This window comes from Bombina bombina, chromosome 5, assembly GCF_027579735.1.
Source record: "Bombina bombina isolate aBomBom1 chromosome 5, aBomBom1.pri, whole genome shotgun sequence".
NCBI lineage: Eukaryota > Metazoa > Chordata > Amphibia > Anura > Bombinatoridae > Bombina > Bombina bombina.
The window spans coordinates 126,701,953-126,721,981 of NC_069503.1; the positions used below are offsets into that span (position 1 = coordinate 126,701,953).

The window sequence follows — 20,029 nt, forward strand, 5'->3', positions numbered from 1 at the left end:
TAGAGTCCAAACTATTTGGCGAGAGTTGTCTCTATTACTGAGCACCCTGCTAACCGAACAGATCTCGCTCACACCAGCCCAGGCATTGTTGCATGAGACGGTCCCAAGACTAAACCCACACATAAACACTTTTATTCGAATTTTATGTACCACTACAAGAATAGCTATAGCTAAATATTGGAAAAGCGAGACACCGACGTGGACAGAGGTCCTTAATAGAATACAGATGGTTTATTCAATGTACGAGACAGCAGCTTATATACAGGACACAGGGCCTACGTTCCAGAAGATCTGGTTTTACTGGATAACTAAAGAGGGTGCAGAAATGAGGTAGGAAGAAAGACAGGGATTCCCTTAGAGGAAGATAGTCGCTGATTTGACACGAGAGATTATTTAATATAAGGAAAATTGATGAGGAAGCTACTAATAGCAATATAAGTGAGATAAAAGGCGTGAGGTACCCGTGACTCCATTAGTTTAGTTTAATTTGTTATGTTATGAGAAATGTTGAGTTTTTGTTTATCTGTCCTAATTAGATTAACGATAAAGCTAAAGTTACATGAATCTGACCCCCCATGATTAGTTACTTCTAACAAAGAGTCATATATCCAAGGATGCATAAAAGAAGTAATGGAAGGAAAAATATGAAAAGGGGAGAAACCTCCACATATACTGAAACAGAGTAGCAGCATAATTTAATGGGAGATATCTTATGGACATGAGGATAAAAATAGATACAGAGGGTTTCATTGGAAACTCTGCTCAAGGAACTGTCTTCAGCTGAGAACCATTCGTACCTTATTATATAAGTATGAGTAAGGTATTCTTTATCATGCATCCGAATGTTTTTCTCTGATTTTTGTTTTTTGTTTTGTTTTGTTTGGTGCTTTTCTTTGTGCTTGCTTAATGTATCCTACATGTAATGTATCTGAAGTGTAATGGGGAGGTTTGTGGTTTAATAAAAAATATTTTATCTAAAAGGGATATAAAACCGTGCTGGGGGGGGGGTTAAAAACGGCAAACTTGTTTTCTTGCAAAATGTGCATCTAGAAATTCTCAGTGTAGCAACAGTCTTTAGTAAGATCAGGGAGCTACCATTATTTAGTGGTACTGTCACATACTGTGGTACTGTCACATTTTGCTGCAAAAGTCCTTTACTGAATAAGAAACTGGATGGAGCTAGGAAATGTGTCTCCTAGCAACTTATTCAAAGGGAGAGTTCCTCCTCTGTCTTCCTGTAGAAACGAGAGTCCCCAAGGTAGGGAAATGACATGAAGTAATGGACTCTACCCAATTTCTTTTTAAAAAAGTAAAAAGGCAAAATTCTTTTAAAAAATTATGAATACATATTGCATAACCCACTGCTTAGTGTTTTCTTATTAATACAATGAAACAGTTTTTATCTTAAAGGGATAGTAAATACCAAAAATGTTATTGTTTAATAAAGATAGATAATCCCTTTATTCACCATTCCCCACTTTTGCATAACCAACACTGTTATAGAAATATACTTTTTACCTCTAATTACCTTGTATCTAAGCGTCTGCTTACTGCCACCTTATTTCAGATCTTTGGACAGACTTGCATTTAGCCAATCAGTGGTGACTTAAATAACTCCACATGCATGAGCACAATGTTATCTATTTGAAACAAACGCCCTCTAGCTGTGAAAAACTGTCAAATGCATTCAGATAAAAGGCAGCCTTCAAGTGCTTAGAAATTAGCACAAGAGAACAAAGCAAATTTGAGGATATAAGTAAATTAGAAAGTTGGTTACAATTACATGCCCTAGCTGAATCATGAAAGTTTCATTTGGACTTTACTATTCCTTTAATGTCGCATGTAAGAAAGCATTTACATTTTCTGTAAAAACCTGTGTGCTTTCAAGCTAGTAGAGATGTGACTGTCAATGCTGAGAAGTTGTCTATCAGCCAGCAAGTAACTGATCAGAGAGAGTATCAGTTTTACTGCTGCAAAAAGGGATTTACAATCTTCATATGTTAATATTTTTGCACAAAACACATCAAGTCCTTTCATCTGCTGAATGTTTGTAAGTCTAGCAGGGATACCATACAATCAATCATGTATATAAGGCAGAGCCAGTCTAAGATCAGCACTAGATATTTTTTTAAAACAAGGAACTTAGGACCAGTCAATACAGTAGATTTGCATAATCAACAAATGCATGATAAGACAATGCAATAGCACTTAGTCTGAACTTCAAATGAGTAGAAGATTTTTTACAAATAAATTGCAAAGTTATGTCTATTTCCACTCCCCCTGTAACATGTGACAGCCATCAGCCAATCACAAATGCATATACCTATATGCTGTGAATTCTTTCACATGCTCAGTAGGAGCTGGTGACTCAAACAGTGTAAATATAAAAAGACTGTGCACATTTTGTTAATGGAAGTAAATTGGAAGTTGTTTAAAATTACATGCTGTATCTGAATCATGAAGTTTAATTTTGACTTAAGTGTCCCTTTAAAATAACGGGTTAGTAGGAGCCCTTTGAATTAAAATGACAACGTACTCAGGCAAGTGACACCCTTTTCAAATTGGTTCTCCCAAACCAACAGGAGTTTCTGCTGCTGTCTCTTGCTTGCAAAGCTTTTCTACAGCCAATTCTGCAGCATAGAAATTTTTAGTATAAATGTAGGTTTCAACAGGCAAAAAAAGCAGCTATTTCAAATGACAAAGGCAAAACAAGTTATTACTAAACAATATACTCACTGGCTGACAAGGACAAATATCTTAACTGGTGTACAATGTTACAACCCCACAAGCATAAAGAGTTTTATAAAGCACAATACATCAATCTTTTATTTTAAAGTACAGCCACAAACTTATAACAGAACTAGAACGTGACCAAAAGTTTATCTGTACAATATATACAGCTGATTCTAGCCCAACTACATTACCTGCATCATCATGACTAATAAGCAACAACTTCATCAACCCAATCACTAATAAGTCTAAAAATATATATATTTTTACTGGGTCTCCTATGGCACTTGAGAATGACTCTTCCAAGGCCCTAACCAAAATTGAAATACTAAAAAAAGTCAGTAAACTTGCTAAGAACAAATAAGCTTTACAGGCATTTAGAAGATAAAAGCACTTATTTGCAACCATTAAAAGGCCAAGTCTGACCTTGCAACATCATTCTTTATTTCAAAACAATCATTTACGGTTAAAAACTCACCTTCCCCACATTATACATATAAATATCACTCGGAGGAAGATGGTAATCAAGTTTAAACGTCCCTCAGCAACGTGCTAAATCAGCTAGACGACCATTTCACAAAAACAGACTCAGACTTGCAAATTAGAAAATGAACATATAAACCAGATCATAAAAAGCCTGTAAAATATCAAATTCAGCAATTGTTTTTCCTTGAGCTTGAATATGAGGTCCCAACAATAAAATAGTTTATATATCAGTTGTCCAGTTAACAATTTAGTGTCACAGGAAAGCTCAAATTTAAGCCCAAATTCATCAGGAATAGGTAGCATGTGCACCAAGAAATAATTAAACATTTGCAGAGAATAGTTTAAGATTTGTGGATGAGATTTTGTTTTAACCAGAGAAAAAAAGGGACATCCAGCAGTACTGATCTTCTGATCTTGCAGTATGTCAGAAAGAAGTTCTCCATCTCATACTGAACATATTGCAGAAAACATTTATATGTAAACACTTTATTCGGGCGATTTTCTTTCACATAATCTGGCAGTGAGAACTTTAATCTTTTGGTGCACTGTGCAAGAGTCTTGACTTCGCAGAAGACTTGGTCCCGTTTTTGTCCTTCCGTATGTTCCTAGACGCACAGAGTGAGAAACAATTAATAAACACGTTTCATCCTCAGGAGAGAAAAAAAAAGTTTTTCTTTAAATAATGAATTATGTTGAAGATTTGATATATTTATAACGCAGCTTCAAATCTATTCTTGGCTGCCATTAAAATCTACCACCATTTAGTCAGAATAGGTCCAATCTTGCTATCAGATTAAATACAATAGGATGCTTCCTTATTGGTCTGCATGATGAATCAAGACCATCAAGTAGGATACTAGAGGTATGGAATAGAGGTGGTATAGTGAAGGCGGCCTACAAACAACTTAGCGTCCATCGCAACACAGGCCTCTGGGGTCACTTCAACAGTATCAGATCATACTGTGCATTGTGCGCTCAACATTTCTTCTTAATTCAAAGAAACACAATGAAGTTGTAACAGTCTGAGCCAAACATTGTTTGAAATAAGCAATACATTTGTAATTTAGTTAAAGGGGCACTCAAGTTAAAATTTAACTTTCATGATTAAGATAGAGCAGCAAACAACTTTCCAATTTACTTCCATTAACAAAATGTGCATAGTCTTTTTATATTTAAACTTTGAGTAACCAGCTCCTACTGAACATGTACAGAATAAACGTGTATGCATTTGTGATTGGTTGATGGCTGTCACATGGTACGTGTATGCATTTGTGATTGGCTGATGGCCGTCACATGGTACAGGGGGAGTGGAAAACAAATTATGCTTACCCGATAATTTAATTTCCTTCTGTATGAGGAGAGACCACAGCATCACTCCTTACTGTTGGGAATACTGAACATGGCCACCAGGGGGAGGCAAAGACACCCCAGCCAGGCTTAAATACTCCCCCCCACTTCCTTCATACCCAGGTCATTCTGCCAAAGGGAACAAGGAACAGTAGGAAAAACCTCTCTTGGCTAAGACTAAGCGCTCAATCTCCATGCAGTCAGCTTCAGAGAATCTAGACCTTGTTCCAGCAGATCCCTGCGACAAGGTAACTTCCAATGAGGAGATGACATCCCCACCAGATCTGCAAACCACATCCTTCTCAGCCACGATGCAGCAATCAGTATCACTGATGCCTGCTCCTGCTTGATGCGAGCCACTACACGAGGGAGTGGTAACGGCTAGAAAAGGTAAAATAGACAACCTCCAAGACACTGCTAATGCATTTATTAGCTCCGCCTGAGGATCTCTGGACCTCGACCCATATCTGGGCAGCTTGGTATCGAGACGAGACGCCATGAGATCTATCTCTGGCGTCCCCCAGCTTATGCATATCTCCGCAAACACTTCGGAATGGAGAGACCATTCTCCCGGATTAAAGGATTGTCTGCTGAGAAAATCCGCTTCCCAGTTGTCCACACCCGGAATGTGGAGTGCTGATAGCAAACAGCTGTGGGCCTCCACCCACTCTAGAATCCGAGATACTTCCCTCATTGCTAGGGAGCTTCTCGTACCCCCCTGATAGTTGATGGTAGGCCACCAAGGTTATATTGTCTGATTGGAATCTGATAAATTGGGACAAATCCAAAAGGGGCCAAACCTTCAGAGCATTGAAGATTGCCCAAAGTTCCCAAATGTTGAATGGGAGGGAGTATTCCTCCTGATTCCACATGCCCTGCGCCTTCCTGGCACCCCAAACAGCTCCCCATCCTGATAGACTTCCGTCCGTAGTCACAATCTCCCAGGATGGTCTTAAAGAGGATGTCCCTCGGGAAAGATGATGATCTGGACAGAGCTACCAAGAGAGCGATTCTCTCGACCAGTTGTCCAGGGCAATCTGTTGACAGATCTGAATGATCGCAGTTCCACTGCCTCAGCATGCACAGTTGTAACGGTCTGAGACAGAACCTGGCAAAGGGAATGATGTCCACGCTGGACACCATGAGACCAATCACCTCCATACACTGAGCCACAGAGGGCCTTGAGGTCCAGAGAGCAAGAAAAGCCAAAGCAAGCTTGCAATGTCTCTGGTCTGTTAGAAATATCCTCATAGATATGGAGTCTATTATAGTGCCCAGGAATTTTACCCTGGTGCTTGAAATAACTTTTCTAGATTTATCTTCTATCCATGAGATCTAAGAAGAGATGAGATTACGAATGGACTGCTGACGTTAGGATTTCTCAGAACGAAAATTAGAAACTTGTCCCTTCGACTTGTTCTTTTTATCTTGTGGTAGGAAGGCACCCTTGCCCCCTGTAACCGTGGCGATAATCGAGTCTAGGCCCTGACCAAATAAAATAATTCCCTTAAAGGGGAGAGAAAAGTCTGGACTTAGAAGTAATATAGGCAGACCAGGACTTAAGCCAGAGCGCCTGAACCGAAAAGCCAGAAGCCTTATCATTTAGGTGAATCATCTGCATGTTAAAATCACAGATAAAAGAATTAGCAATTTTCAATTCAAATCAGTTTCCATCTTTTTATCCATAGGCTCTCTGAACAAGCTATCCTCAAGCGGGATAGTAGTGCGTTTGGAAAGTGTGGAAAGCGTGGAGCTAGCTTAGCAGGGCGAGGTAAAGCACAGAGGGCCTCAGATACCGCCGTTTTTAACTGCGCAGTAAAATCTGATGGTAAAAGGCACCCTCCAGATGGAGGATTAAGCATGCTACGGGAAGCTGCATGTGTAGGAGATGAATGTAGGGTACACACCTCGCGGGACGGCGAGTCCTCAGAGGTGGACGGCTCAGTGGTACTAAAAGGGTTAACCTTCGACCTAATAACATTGGCAAGGCATGTGGAACATAAATGAGAGGGCAGGCATACCAAGGCCTCCTCACAAAATAAACAGGTATTACTATTTGGAACAGAGGAAGCACCCTCTAACCCTCCATAGCTTAAGCTAGTAACAGTAGGACACAGAAAATAAATATTTCTCAAAAGCGGCACCTTTATACTCCCAATGGCTGGGGCACTTACCACCTCCTAGACACAGACAATACAGAGAAATAGCGTCTTCTCCGACAGCCAGCATGGTCAGGAAAGAGGAAATGAAAGACCACTCCCGGTCACATGGTGCGCAAGGCAGAATCGCCCCTGCTATGAGAAAAAGCACGCCAAGCTACAAGATGCGCAGTGAAAGTAAAAAACATAATTTATGCTTACCTGATAAATTCCTTTCTCCTGTAGTGTAGTCAGTCCACGGGTCATCCATTACTTATGGGATATTAACTCCTCCCTAACAGGAAGTGCAAGAGGATCACCCAAGCAGAACTGCTATATAGCTCCTCCCCTCTACGTCATACCCAGTCATTCGACCGAAACCAAACGAGAAAGGAGAAACTATAGGGTGCAGTGGTGACTGCAGTTTAATTTAAAATTTAGACCTGCCATAAAAAACAGGGCGGGCCGTGGACTGACTACACTACAGGAGAAAGGAATTTATCAGGTAAGCATAAATTATGTTTTCTCCATTTAAGTGTAGTCAGTCCACGGGTCATCCATTACTTATGGGATACCAATACCAAAGCTAAAAGTACACGGATGACGGGAGGGACAGGCAGGATCTTTACACGGAAGGAACCACTGCCTGAAGAACCTTTCTCCCAAAAATAGCCTCAGAAGAAGCAAAAGTGTCAAATTTGTAAAATTTGGAAAAAGTATGAAGAGAAGACCAAGTTGCAGCCTTGCAAATCTGTTCAACAGAGGCCTCATTCTTAAAGGCCCACGTGGAAGCCACAGCTCTCGTAGAATGAGCTGTAATTCTTTCAGGAGGCTGCTGTCCAGCAGTCTCATAGGCTAAACGTATTATGCTACGAAGCCAGAAAGAGAGAGAGGTAGCAGATGCTTTTTGACCTCTCCTCTGTCCAGAATAAACGACAAACAGGGAAGAAGTTTGGCGAAAATCTTTAGTTGCCTGTAAATAAAATTTCAGGGCACGGACTACATCTAGATTGTGCAGAAGTCGTTCCTTCTTTGAAGAAGGATTAGGGCACAATGATGGAACAATCTCTTGATTGATATTCTTGTTAGTGACTACCTTAGGTAAGAACCCAGGTTTAGTACGCAGAACTACCTTGTCTGAATGAAAAATCAGATAAGGAGAATCACAATGTAAGGCCGATAACTCAGAGACTCTTCGAGCCGAGGAAATAGCCATTAAAAACAGAACTTTCCAAGACAACAGCTTGATATCAATTGAATGAAGGGGTTCAAACGGAACACCCTGTAAAACGTTAAGAACTAAGTTTAAGCTCCACGGTGGAGCAACAGTCTTAAACACAGGCTTAATCCTGGCCAAAGCCTGACAAAAAGCCTGAACGTCTGGAACTTCTGACAGACGTTTGTGTAAAAGGATGGACAGAGCTGAGATCTGTCCCTTTAAAGAACTTGCAGATAAACCCTTTTCTAAACCTTCTTGTAGAAAAGACAATATCCTAGGAATCCTAACCTTACTCCATGAGTAACTCTTGGATTCGCACCAGTGTAAATATTTACGCCATATTTTATGGTAAATTTTCCTGGTAACAGGTTTCCTAGCCTGTATTAAGGTATCAATTACTGACTCCGAAAATCCACGCTTTGATAAAATCAAGCGTTCAATCTCCATGCAGTCAGCTTCAGAGAAATTAGATTTTGATGTTTGAAAGGACCCTGAATTAGAAGGTCATGTCTCCGAGGCAGAGACCAAGGTGGACAGGATGACATGTCCACTAGATCTGCATACCAGGTCCTGCGTGGCCACGCAGGCGCTATTAGAATCACCGATGCTTTCTCCTGTTTGATCCTGGCAATCAATCGAGGAAGCATTGGGAAGGGTGGAAACACATAAGTCATCTTGAAGGTCCAAGGTGCTGTCAGAGCATCTATCAGGACCGCTCCCGGGTCCCTGGACCTGGACCCGTAACAAGGAAGCTTGGCGTTCTGGCGAGACGCCATGAGATCCATATCTGGTTTGCCCCAACGTCGAAGTATTTGGGCAAAGACCTCCGGATGAAGTTCCCACTCCCCCGGATGAAAAGTCTGGCGACTTAGGAAATCCGCCTCCCAGTTCTCCACGCCTGGGATGTGGATCGCTGACAGGTGGCAAGAGTGAGACTCTGCCCAGCGAATTATCTTTGAGACTTCCATCATCGCTAGGGAACTCCTTGTCCCTCCCTGATGGTTGATGTAAGCTACAGTCGTGATGTTGTCCGACTGAAACCTGATGAACCTCAGAGTTGCTAACTGATGCCAAGCCAGAAGGGCATTGAGAACTGCTCTCAATTCCAGAATGTTTATTGGAAGGAGACTCTCCTCCTGAGTCCATGATCCCTGAGCCTTCAGGGAATTCCAGACAGCGCCCCAGCCTAGTAGGCTGGCGTCTGTTGTTACAATCGTCCAGTCTGGCCTGCTGAAGGACATCCCCCTGGACAGATGTGGCCGAGAAAGCCACCATAGAAGAGAATCTCTGGTCTCTTGATCCAGATTCAGCATAGGGGACAAATCTGAGTAATCCCCATTCCACTGACTTAGCATGCACAATTGCAGTGGTCTGAGATGCAGGCGTGCAAAAGGTACTATGTCCATTGCCGCTACCATTAAGCCGATTACCTCCATGCATTGAGCCACTGACGGGTGTTGAATGGAATGAAGGACACGGCAAGCATTTAGAAGTTTTGTTAACCTGTCCTCTGTCAGGTAAATTTTCATTTCTACAGAATCTATAAGAGTCCCCAAGAAGGGAACTCTTGTGAGTGGCAATAGAGAACTCTTTTCTACATTCACCTTCCACCCATGCGACCTTAGAAATGCCAGAACTAACTCTGTATGAGACTTGGCAGTTTGGAAACTTGACGCTTGTATCAGAATGTCGTCTAGGTACGGAGCTACCGCTATTCCTCGCGGTCTTAGTACCGCCAGAAGAGAGCCCAGGACCTTTGTAAAGATTCTTGGAGCCGTAGCTAACCCGAAGGGAAGAGCTACAAACTGATAATGCCTGTCTAGGAAGGCAAACCTTAGGTACCGGTAATGATCCTTGTGAATCGGTATGTGAAGGTACGCATCCTTTAGATCCACTGTGGTCATGTACTGACCCTTTTGGATCATGGGTAAGATTGTCCGAATAGTTTCCATTTTGAACGATGGAACTCTTAGGAATTTGTTTAGGATCTTTAAATCCAAGATTGGTCTGAAGGTTCCTTCTTTCTTGGGAACCACAAACAGATTTGAGTAAAACCCTTGTCCGTGTTCCGACCACGGAACCGGGTGGATCACTCCCATTAGCAAAAGATCTTGTACACAGCGTAGAAACGCCTCTTTCTTTGTCTGGTTTGTTGACAACCTTGAAAGATGAAATCTCCCTTTTGGAGGAGAAGCTTTGAAGTCCAGAAGATATCCCTGAGATATGATCTCTAACGCCCAGGGATCCTGGACATCTCTTGCCCAAGCCTGGGCGAAGAGAGAAAGTCTGCCCCCTACTAGATCCGTTTCCGGATTGGGGGCCCTCACTTCATGCTGTCTTAGGGGCAGCAGCAGGTTTTCTGGCCTGCTTGCCCTTGTTCCAGGTCTGGTTAGGTTTCCAGCCCTGTCTGTAACGAGCAACAGTTCCTTCCTGTTTTGGAGCGGAGGAAGTTGATGCTGCTCCTGCCTTGAAGTTACGAAAGGCACGAAAATTAGACTGTCTAGCCCTTGGTTTGGCTCTGTCTTGAGGCAGGGCATGGCCCTTACCTCCAGTAATGTCAGCGATAATTTCTTTCAAACCGGGCCCAAATAATGTCTGCCCTTTGAAAGGTATGTTAAGCAATTTAGATTTAGAAGTCACATCGGCTGACCAGGATTTTAGCCACAGCGCTCTGCGCGCCTGAATGGCGAATCCGGAATTCTTAGCCGTAAGCTTAGTTAAATGTACTACGGCATCAGAAATAAATGAATTAGCTAGCTTAAGAACTCTAAGCTTGTCTATAATTTCATCCAATGGAACTGAGCTAATGGTCTCCTCTAGAGACTCAAACCAAAATGCCGCCGCAGCCGTGACAGGCGCAATGCATTCGAGGGGTTGTAATATAAAACCTTGTTGAGTAAACATTTTCTTAAGGTAACCCTCTAACTTTTTGTCCATTGGATCTGAAAAGGCACAGCTATCCTCCACCGGGATAGTGGTACGCTTAGCCAGAGTAGAAACTGCTCCTTCCACCTTAGGGACCGTCTGCCATAAGTCCCGTGTGGTGGCGTCTATTGGAAACATTTTTCTAAATATAGGAGGGGGGAAAAGGGCACACCGGGCCTATCCCACTCCTTGGTAATAATCTCTGTAAGCCTCTTAGGTATAGGAAAAACGTCAGTACACGCCGGTACCGCATAGTATCTATCCAGCCTACATAATTTCTCTGGGATTGCAACCGTGTTACAATCATTCAGAGCCGCTAATACCTCCCCTAATAATACACGGAGGTTCTCAAGCTTAAATTTAAAATTTGAAATGTCTGAGTCCAGTTTATTTGGATCAGATCCGTCACCCACAGAATGAAGCTCTCCGTCTTCATGTTCTGCCATTTGTGACGCAGTATCAGACATGGCTCTAACATTATCAGCGTACTCTGTTCTCACCCCAGAGTGGTCGCGTTTACCTCTAAGTTCTGGCAATTTAGATAAAACTTCAGTCATAACATTAGCCATGTCTTGTAAAGTGATTTGTAATGGCCGCCCTGATGTACTTGGCGTCGCAATATCACGCACCTCCTGAGCGGGAGATGCAGGTACTGACACGTGAGGAGAGTTAGTCGGCATAACTTTCCCCTCGTTGTCTGGTGAAATTTTCTTAAAATGTACAGATTGGCTTTTATTTAAAGTAGCATCAATGCAATTAGTACACAAATTTCTATTGGGCTCCACATTGGCTTTTGAACATATTGCACAAAGAGATTCCTCTGTGTCAGACATGATAAAACAAACTAGCAATTAGCCTAGCAAGCTTGGAAAATACTTTTCAAATAAATTTACAAGCAATATAAAAAACGTTACTGTGCCTTTAAGAAGCACACAAAAACTGTCACAGTTGAAATAACAATGAACCAGATTAGTTATAGAAACCAAATTTTCACAGAAAATGCATTAAATTAGCAAAGGATTGCACCCACTAGCAATGGATTTTTTAACCCCTTAATAACAAAAAACGGATAACAATTGAAAATATAAGCGTTTTTATCACAGTCAAAGCACAGTCTCACAGGTCTGCTGTGAGTGATTACCTCCCTCAAAACTAGTTTGGAGACCCCTGAGCTCTGTAGAGACGTCCTGGATCATGCAGGGAGAAAAAGGCAGACTGTGACTGAATTTCTACTGCGCAATAAAAGCGCCAAAATAGGCCCCTCCCTCTCATAATACAACAGTGAAGGAAGCTCAGTAAACTGTTTTAATTCAAAACAAACGACAGCCATGTGGAAAATAACGCCCAAAACAATTTATCACCAAGTACCTCAGATAAATAAACGATTAACATGCCAGTAAACGTTTAAAATATGATTTATGAAAAGTTATTAAAAAGCCTGCTGCTAGCCACTCACACTGCAGATTTAGGCTAAAAATTTATATGCATATAGTATTTTCCTAGTGAAGTGCCATTCCCCAGAAATACTTAAGTGTAAACATACATACATATCAGCCTGATACCAGTTGCTACTACTGCATTTAAGGCTGTACTTACATTACATCGGTATTAGCAGTATTTTCTCAGTCAATTCCATTCCTTAGAAAATAATATACTGCAACATACCTCCTTGCAGGTGAACCTGCCCGCTGTCCCCTGTTCTGAAGTTACCTCGCTCCTCAGAATGGCCGAGAACAGCAAATGGATCTTAGTTACGTCCGCTAAGATCATACACAAACTCAGGCAGATTCTTCTTCTAATGCTGCCTGAGAAAAAACAACACACTCCGGTGCCGTTTAAAATAACAAACTTTTGATTGAAGAAATAAAAACTAAGTTTAACAACCACAGTCCTCTCACACATCCTATCTATTAGTTAGGTGCAAGAGAATGACTGGGTATGACGTAGAGGGGAGGAGCTATATAGCAGCTCTGCTTGGGTGATCCTCTTGCACTTCCTGTTAGGGAGGAGTTAATATCCCATAAGTAATGGATGACCCGTGGACTGACTACACTTAAATGGAGAAATCTGTGCTTTCCAGCCAAATAAACAGCCTATGAGCCCAATAAAATCTCACACATAACGCAACATAAAAGCAAAACATCACATTTGATTAATCCCCACTGTTCAATAATCCCCCTCAGGGGATATTAACCCATGTTTCTATTAAGATAGGAGCCACACTGTGACCTTGTTTTCTAGTGTTTTCAAAATATGTAAAAATTGAAACGATCTTACCAGAATCCATGCTGTGGAACAGAAACACAGTTTCACAAGTGTCACAGTCTTGTAGCATCGCTCCTGACATGGACTTGAGTGAAAACACAAGCAGGCAGTAAAACTTGTCAACACCGATTGCTTAGGAATTGTTAGCAGGCAGTCTAGATGGGTTCGCAGAAAGACTCTCCCTACATCTCTAGACTAACTGATGGCTGTCACATGGTACAGGGGGAGTGGATAAAGACATAGCTTTTAAAATTGTCAGGAAAAAAAAAAATCTACTACTCAATTGAAGTTCAGACTAAGTGCTATTGCATTGTCTTGTTATCTTGCATTTGTTGATTATGCAAATCTACTGTGTTGACTGGTCCTTAAACAATTTTTAACATCCTTTTAACTATAGTTATTTTTTTAATAGCCAAACTCGACCCACTTTTTTTTTTTTTTTTTGCCTTATTCCGCAGTCTGGATTATTCCTAAATTTCACGCACATTTGTTAATCCCTGATGTAATGAATAAACTGACAGTTTTCACATTTGGGACTTTTAAAATCAACTAACGTGCAAGGTCATTTAACTTTGGTGTACAACTTTATCAAGGTCCGACTAAAACTAATAATAAACCTAATCATACTAATGCCAAAATTCTGAATTTGTAAAACGAAAATGGCTGCGGTTTGCAGAATAAAGTTTATTTCAGCACCAGATTTATTATGGGGGGGGGGGGGACAGAGCGACAAATACCTGCAAGTATTTGCTGCACTTTAATTCAATGGTTAATGTCAGAGAAAGCAAACAAGTATTTAAAAATACAAAAAACAACAAGTGAAAGATACTTGCAAAAGTGTGTACTTATAAGCACTCACAACACTACTGAATATAATAACTAGATGAAGAAATGAATCTAGCCCCGAAAGAAGGGGGTTATTAAAACATAACTTTTAATAGTATAGTAAAAACAACAATATTAAAACCACTATTGTCGAAATATAGAAACCGTAACAAAAACAAAATTTAGAGTGGAATAATACTTTGACATATTCCCTGGTACTACATATGATACATTAATAGCGACAACCGTCATATTCAGTGCTTTCCAAACTGTGTCGGGACACACTAGTGTGTCGGCAGCAGTGTGTAGGTGTGTCCCAGCTTCAGCACAAATTTTTTGAAATTAAAAAAAATATATATTTTTTTTGGTTTCTGACTTTCCGCCTGCCTGCTACGCATATCACATGGTTGACACATGATTGATACCTAGTGGGTCACAGATCATCTTAACCAATTGGCGCAGCTCAGTGGGAACTGAAACTATTCCCATTGGCGGCACATTGGCTCCTGACTGCACGTGTAGTTTCCTTAATTGGCTTGTGACTGCATGTGTAGTCAGTGAGTGGCACAGCAGTGTGTTTGCAGGGCGGGCAGTAGTCAGTTGGACTCACAGAGCTCTGAGGGCGGCAGCTTAAACGCTGAGCTGAAGTCAGAAGTCAATGGGTTGTTTTTTTTGCAACAAGCTCCCAGTAGTGCATTGCTGCTCCTGCTCTTTATATATGGATAGGAAGTGGAAGCTTAAAAATGCTTGATGATGAGATGTGAGTATCTTTATCTAATATTTCACCAAATATTCAGAAACTGTTCATCCCATCAACCTCATACAGCCCATTAAAATAGTAAATAGCTATTGGCGATATTAAACATATATACTGTTACTTGTAAATATATTTTGTTATTATATAATTTATGTATGTGTCCGTATCTTTAAAAACAAGTTAGTTTAACCTCCTTTTTGCTAGTACAACTGAATTACGGTGTCGCAAAATGATGTAGGTCTAAAAAGTGTGTCACCAACATGAAAAGTTTGGAAAGCTCTGGTCATATTGTTTCAATAATAGCATAACTACAATTTTGGTGCAAAAACAAATGATGACTTACCAGATAATTTATTACTTGTGGGAATACAGAACCTGGCCACGAGGAGGAGGCAAAGACACCCCAGCCAAAGGCTTAAATACCTCCCCCACGTCCCTCATCCCCCAGTCATTCTGCCGAGGGAACAAGGAACAGTAGGAGAAATATCAGGGTGAAAAAGGTGCCAGAAGAAACCATTTAAATTTAGGGCCGCCCACCAGAGAGCACAGGCGGGAGCTGTGGACTCTCCCTGTATCGAAGGAAAGGAAATTATCTGGTAAGTCATAATTTATGTTTTCCTTCTAAATACAGAGAGAGAGTCCACAGCTGCATTGATTACTTGTGGGAAATAATACCCAAGCTACAGAGGACACTGAATGCTAACGGGAGGGTACAAATAAGAGGCAGCCCAACCTGAGGGCACCACAGCCTGCAAGAAAGCCAAACTCCGGAAGGCTTCCTGGAGAGAATCAAGAATGATAGGATGTTAGGAAGACCAAGCAACCAGCAAACAATCAGAACCATAGAATCTTATGTCAGACTCAAAAGAGGTCACTGCACTCGAACTGAGTCATAAACCTCTGAGGCTCGTGTCCCACTGACTCCTAGAACCATCGGAAAAAAAACTCCTCCAGCTACCAGGAAAAAACAGTCTATTCTGACAAGTCTGGCAAAAACCTCAGAGTAAGATACCGCTAAAAAAAAAAAAAGGAAAAAAAGAAGGAAGAACCTCTTCCCATATGGACAAGTAGAAAACTCAAAAATAACCCTATTAGAAGGGAGATCACAAAAGGAAGAACATATTGCAAATTACAATACAGAACCTACGACATGCGGCATACAGAACATAATTGAGCAGGCTGGTCTACCCGGTCCACCCCACAACATACACAGGTTTCAAAATCTGTATCAGAGGAATCCTCTAGAATATCAGAATCCTCAATATTTCTAATTAAGAGTTTTGGTCAAAAAAACAACTGGCACCTTAAACCTCCAATGGCTGAGGCACTAACCTTCTATGACCCAGACAGGTAGAGAAAAAACTTCTCCGCAGCCACTCGGTCAGGAATCGGATACAAGACGTGACTATTCCCAGTAAGATGGTGCCTCATGCAGGACCGTCCCTGCTATAGAAAAGCGTGCCAGCTAAATAAAACTGTGCAGCTCTATAGCCTGTATGTTCCGTATCAGCCTAAGAGCCTAAAAATGTCTTACACATACACAGTCAAAATCACATAACGTGATTAAAAGGACCCCACACTGTTCAATAATCCCATTCAGGAGATATTAACCCTTGGTTCCATAAAGATAAAGGAGTCCCATTGAGTCCCCCTGTCTTCTATCGTTAACATGTGTACAAAATTAATCCAATCCGTGGAACAGCAACATGGTTCTTAAAGTTTGACAGATAAAGGCAACGCCTCTGAGATGAACTTGAGTGAAGAAAGCAGGCAGCAAAAGTCTGATTGCTTATAGGAGCTGTTAATCTGAGTCTGAAAGGTTAGGCAGAAAGACTCTCCCTGCATCTCCAGACTAACTTTCATCAATGCTGTCACTGAGAGGCTGACAAGACTATTTTGGACTAGACTGTCCCTTTAAGTAAACTTTCATTATTCAGATAGAGAATGTAATTTTAAACAAATTTTCCAATTTCCTTTTATCACCAATTTTTTGTTCTCTTGGTATTCTTAGTTGAAAGCTAAACCTAGGAGGTTCATATGCTAATTTCTAAGCCTGTGAAGGCCACCTCTTCTCAGGGCATTGACAGTTTTTCACAAATAGAAGGTGTTTAAACATGTGTGTCATATAGATAACACTGTGCTCACGCACGTGGAGTTCCAGTGAGCCAGCTCTGATTGGCTAAAATGAATGTCTGTCAAAAGAACTGAAATAAGGGGGCAGTTGCAGAGGCTTAGATACAAGATAATCACAGAGGTAAAATGTGTATTTATATAACTGTTGGTTATGCAAAACTAGGTAATGGGTAAAAGGGATTATCTATCTTTTTAAACAATAAAAACTCTAGTTCCACCCCGAAGGGCAAATACCACTCATAAGAAACTACTCCGAAAAAAAATTTGACACTTCTCTGCCAACCTCCTGTGACAAAAAGCAAAAAAATGACTAAGGGATGAGGGAAGTGGGGGAGTTATTTTACGCTTTTGGCTGGGGTGTCTGCCTCCTCCTGGTGGACAGGTTCTGTATTCCCACAAGTAATGAAAGCAGCTGTGGACTCTCCCTGTATTTAAAATGAAATGTTCGCCTGCATCAATAACTATTAATGGTGTTGATATATATCTGGTAGTCAGTAACGTATGTTTTATTTTGCCCGAGTACTAACCACTCAAGATAACGATAAAACCGTATTAACTTACAGTACTGTATATTCGTAACAGTGACAGAAACAAGGAGCATTACCACTGAATAAAGGTGCAAAAGGTGCACTTACGTATATCCACATAACATAACCTCCGTATACACTCTGGGACTAGAAGCATTGCTATAACACTGGTGCAAAATGCACGCTGAGATTTAGAGTGGAAATACATTATGAAATTCGCTGTAACTATTTATGGTTCATTGATAGCAAGACACATACCCTGATAGTTCTTGTTGATAATCTAATACCACATACTATGATTTGTCCCCACTATAACAGTGTCAGGTTAAGGGAATACTATTAATAAATCTGGTACAAAATGTGCGCCTCTTGTCAATCACACAGCACATCGTTTCTGCATATATTGTATGAATAGGAGTAACAGTACAACACGGATGTACAATGTGCGCTCGAGTCAATACAAATAAATACTCCTAAGACACATACCTGGAAAACATTATTTGCTACTTTAGTGATTAACAAGTTATCTTGTCCCAGAATACTAACCGGTATACTAGACACCTGATATACAGTTCACGATATAATAGCATTAATTCCCTACATGGTACTATTGCAACCCAGTATTAGGAAGAATTGCTATTCGATAATGGTGCGCAATGCACCTATTTATAATCCAAATAATAATACCACTACACACTTCGTCTGACCAGAAGTATATTACAATACTGGTGCAAAATGTGCGCCCGGATTTAAACAGATAATTTGTCCAGATATATATTCCACAGCTAATACTCATTCTCTAATCTCTATATATATTGATCCAGGGGAACCAATTGTGTATCCTTATAAACTGACTATACAGCCCCTCTCATATCAATATCTAGATTTTTGTTACGGTTTCTATTTTTCAATAATATAGCATCTCCTAGTCCACATAGTGGTTTTAATTTTGTTGTTTTTACTATACTATTAAAAGCTATGTTTTAATACCTCCCTTCTTTCGGGGCTAGATTAATTTCTTGTTCATTTTGCAAGTATCTTCAACTTGTTTTTTTTATTTTTATTCCCATGTACAGCACCTCTTTCCCTATAATAGCGCATTATTAATTGTGTATATGATCTGATATAAGTGAAAAACCAATTACAGGATACAACACTGGTAGTGCCATCAGTTACTTTCTCCTTAAGTATTTAAAAATAGTTGCACACAAATGTTCTAACATGTAATCCCTTTTTTATTATTTTCCCCCCAATAAAATTCCTTGATAAATCATACCCAATTCCATATAATGGGGGGGTGGGGGGGGGAGTACTCTATGGGGGCAGGCAGAGCCATAGTATACAACAAAATTTAAGACGTAAATTATCGTCCATATATTGAGATTTAAAAAATAAAAAAAATACATTAAGGTAATGCATGTGTCTTGTAATATGTTATTTACTATTGTATTAATTTCTAATAACTCTGGGGCTGGAACAAATTTATATTCAACAAGAAATACCACAAGCTATATGGTATCTCTAGTAAGACACCCACAGCTGCTACAAGAATATTTCTTGGAAAACATACGTAATTCAAAATGTTTAAAACCACTAACAACCACAGAACACCTCTGGAACAGACATCTTTACACATAAGAGCAACACATGCAACTCAAATTTCTGTGTCCCTATTTAATAGCAAATTGCCTGTGTCCTTATTTAATAGCAATCTTAAAGCGACATGAAAACCAATTTTTTTTCTCTCATGATTCAGATAGAGCATGCAATTTTAAGAAACTTTAATTTACTCCTGTTATCCAATTTGCTTAATTCTCGATATAATTTGCTGAAAAGCATATGTAGATAAGCTCAAGTAAATGCTGAAAATAGTTGCCTCGCCCATGTGCATTGCAATTTCTTCAACAAAGGATATCTAAAAAATGAAGCAAATTAGATAACTGAGCATGCAATTTTAAACATTCCATATTACTTTCTGAATCATAAAAGAACATTTTTGGGATTAACGTCCCTTTTTACTTTGAAGTCATTTGACTGCCACCCGTATATTAAAGACTTTAAAGGGATACTAAACCCAGTTTTTTTTTTCTTTAATAATTCAGATAAAGCGTTTAAGCAACTTTCTAATTTACTTCTATCAAATTTTTCTTCGTTCTCTTGCTATCTTTAGTTAAAAATCAAGGATGTAAAGCTTAGGAGGCAGCCCATTTTAGGTTCAGCACTCTGGATAGCGTTTTCTTACTGGTAGTTACATTTAGCAGACCAATAAGCAAGCATAACCCAGGTTCTCAACCAAAAATGGACTGGCATTAAGTTTTACATTCCTTCTTTTTAAATAAAGATAGCAAGAGAATGAAGAAAAATTAGGAGTAAATTAGAAAGCTGCTTAAAATGTCATGCTCTATCTGAATCATGAAAGAAAAAATTTGGGTTTAGTGTCCCTTTAAACTTTCTTAAAGGAGGAGTCAAGCTAACTACAGAATAGATCTTCTCAAATGCTGTAACTTGGCAGCATATAGTGAAATTCCACTTCAGTCACTTTGATAGTTCCATAATATGCAGATGGGTGTGTCATTCTTATGAAATAACTACTCACGCAGCTTTCATAACGTTTTAGTGCAAACCTCTGACAAACTCAGACACGAAAACAGAGCCAAATACATATGCGGTATGAAGA

General features: G+C 40.1%; 1 protein-coding gene across 1 annotated transcript in view; it reads right to left on the reverse strand.

The window, feature by feature from the left end:
• KANSL1 (KAT8 regulatory NSL complex subunit 1) overlaps positions 1 to 20,029 on the reverse strand; it is a gene marked incomplete in the record, with an annotated part of 533,970 nt that overhangs the window by 409,907 nt on the left and 104,034 nt on the right.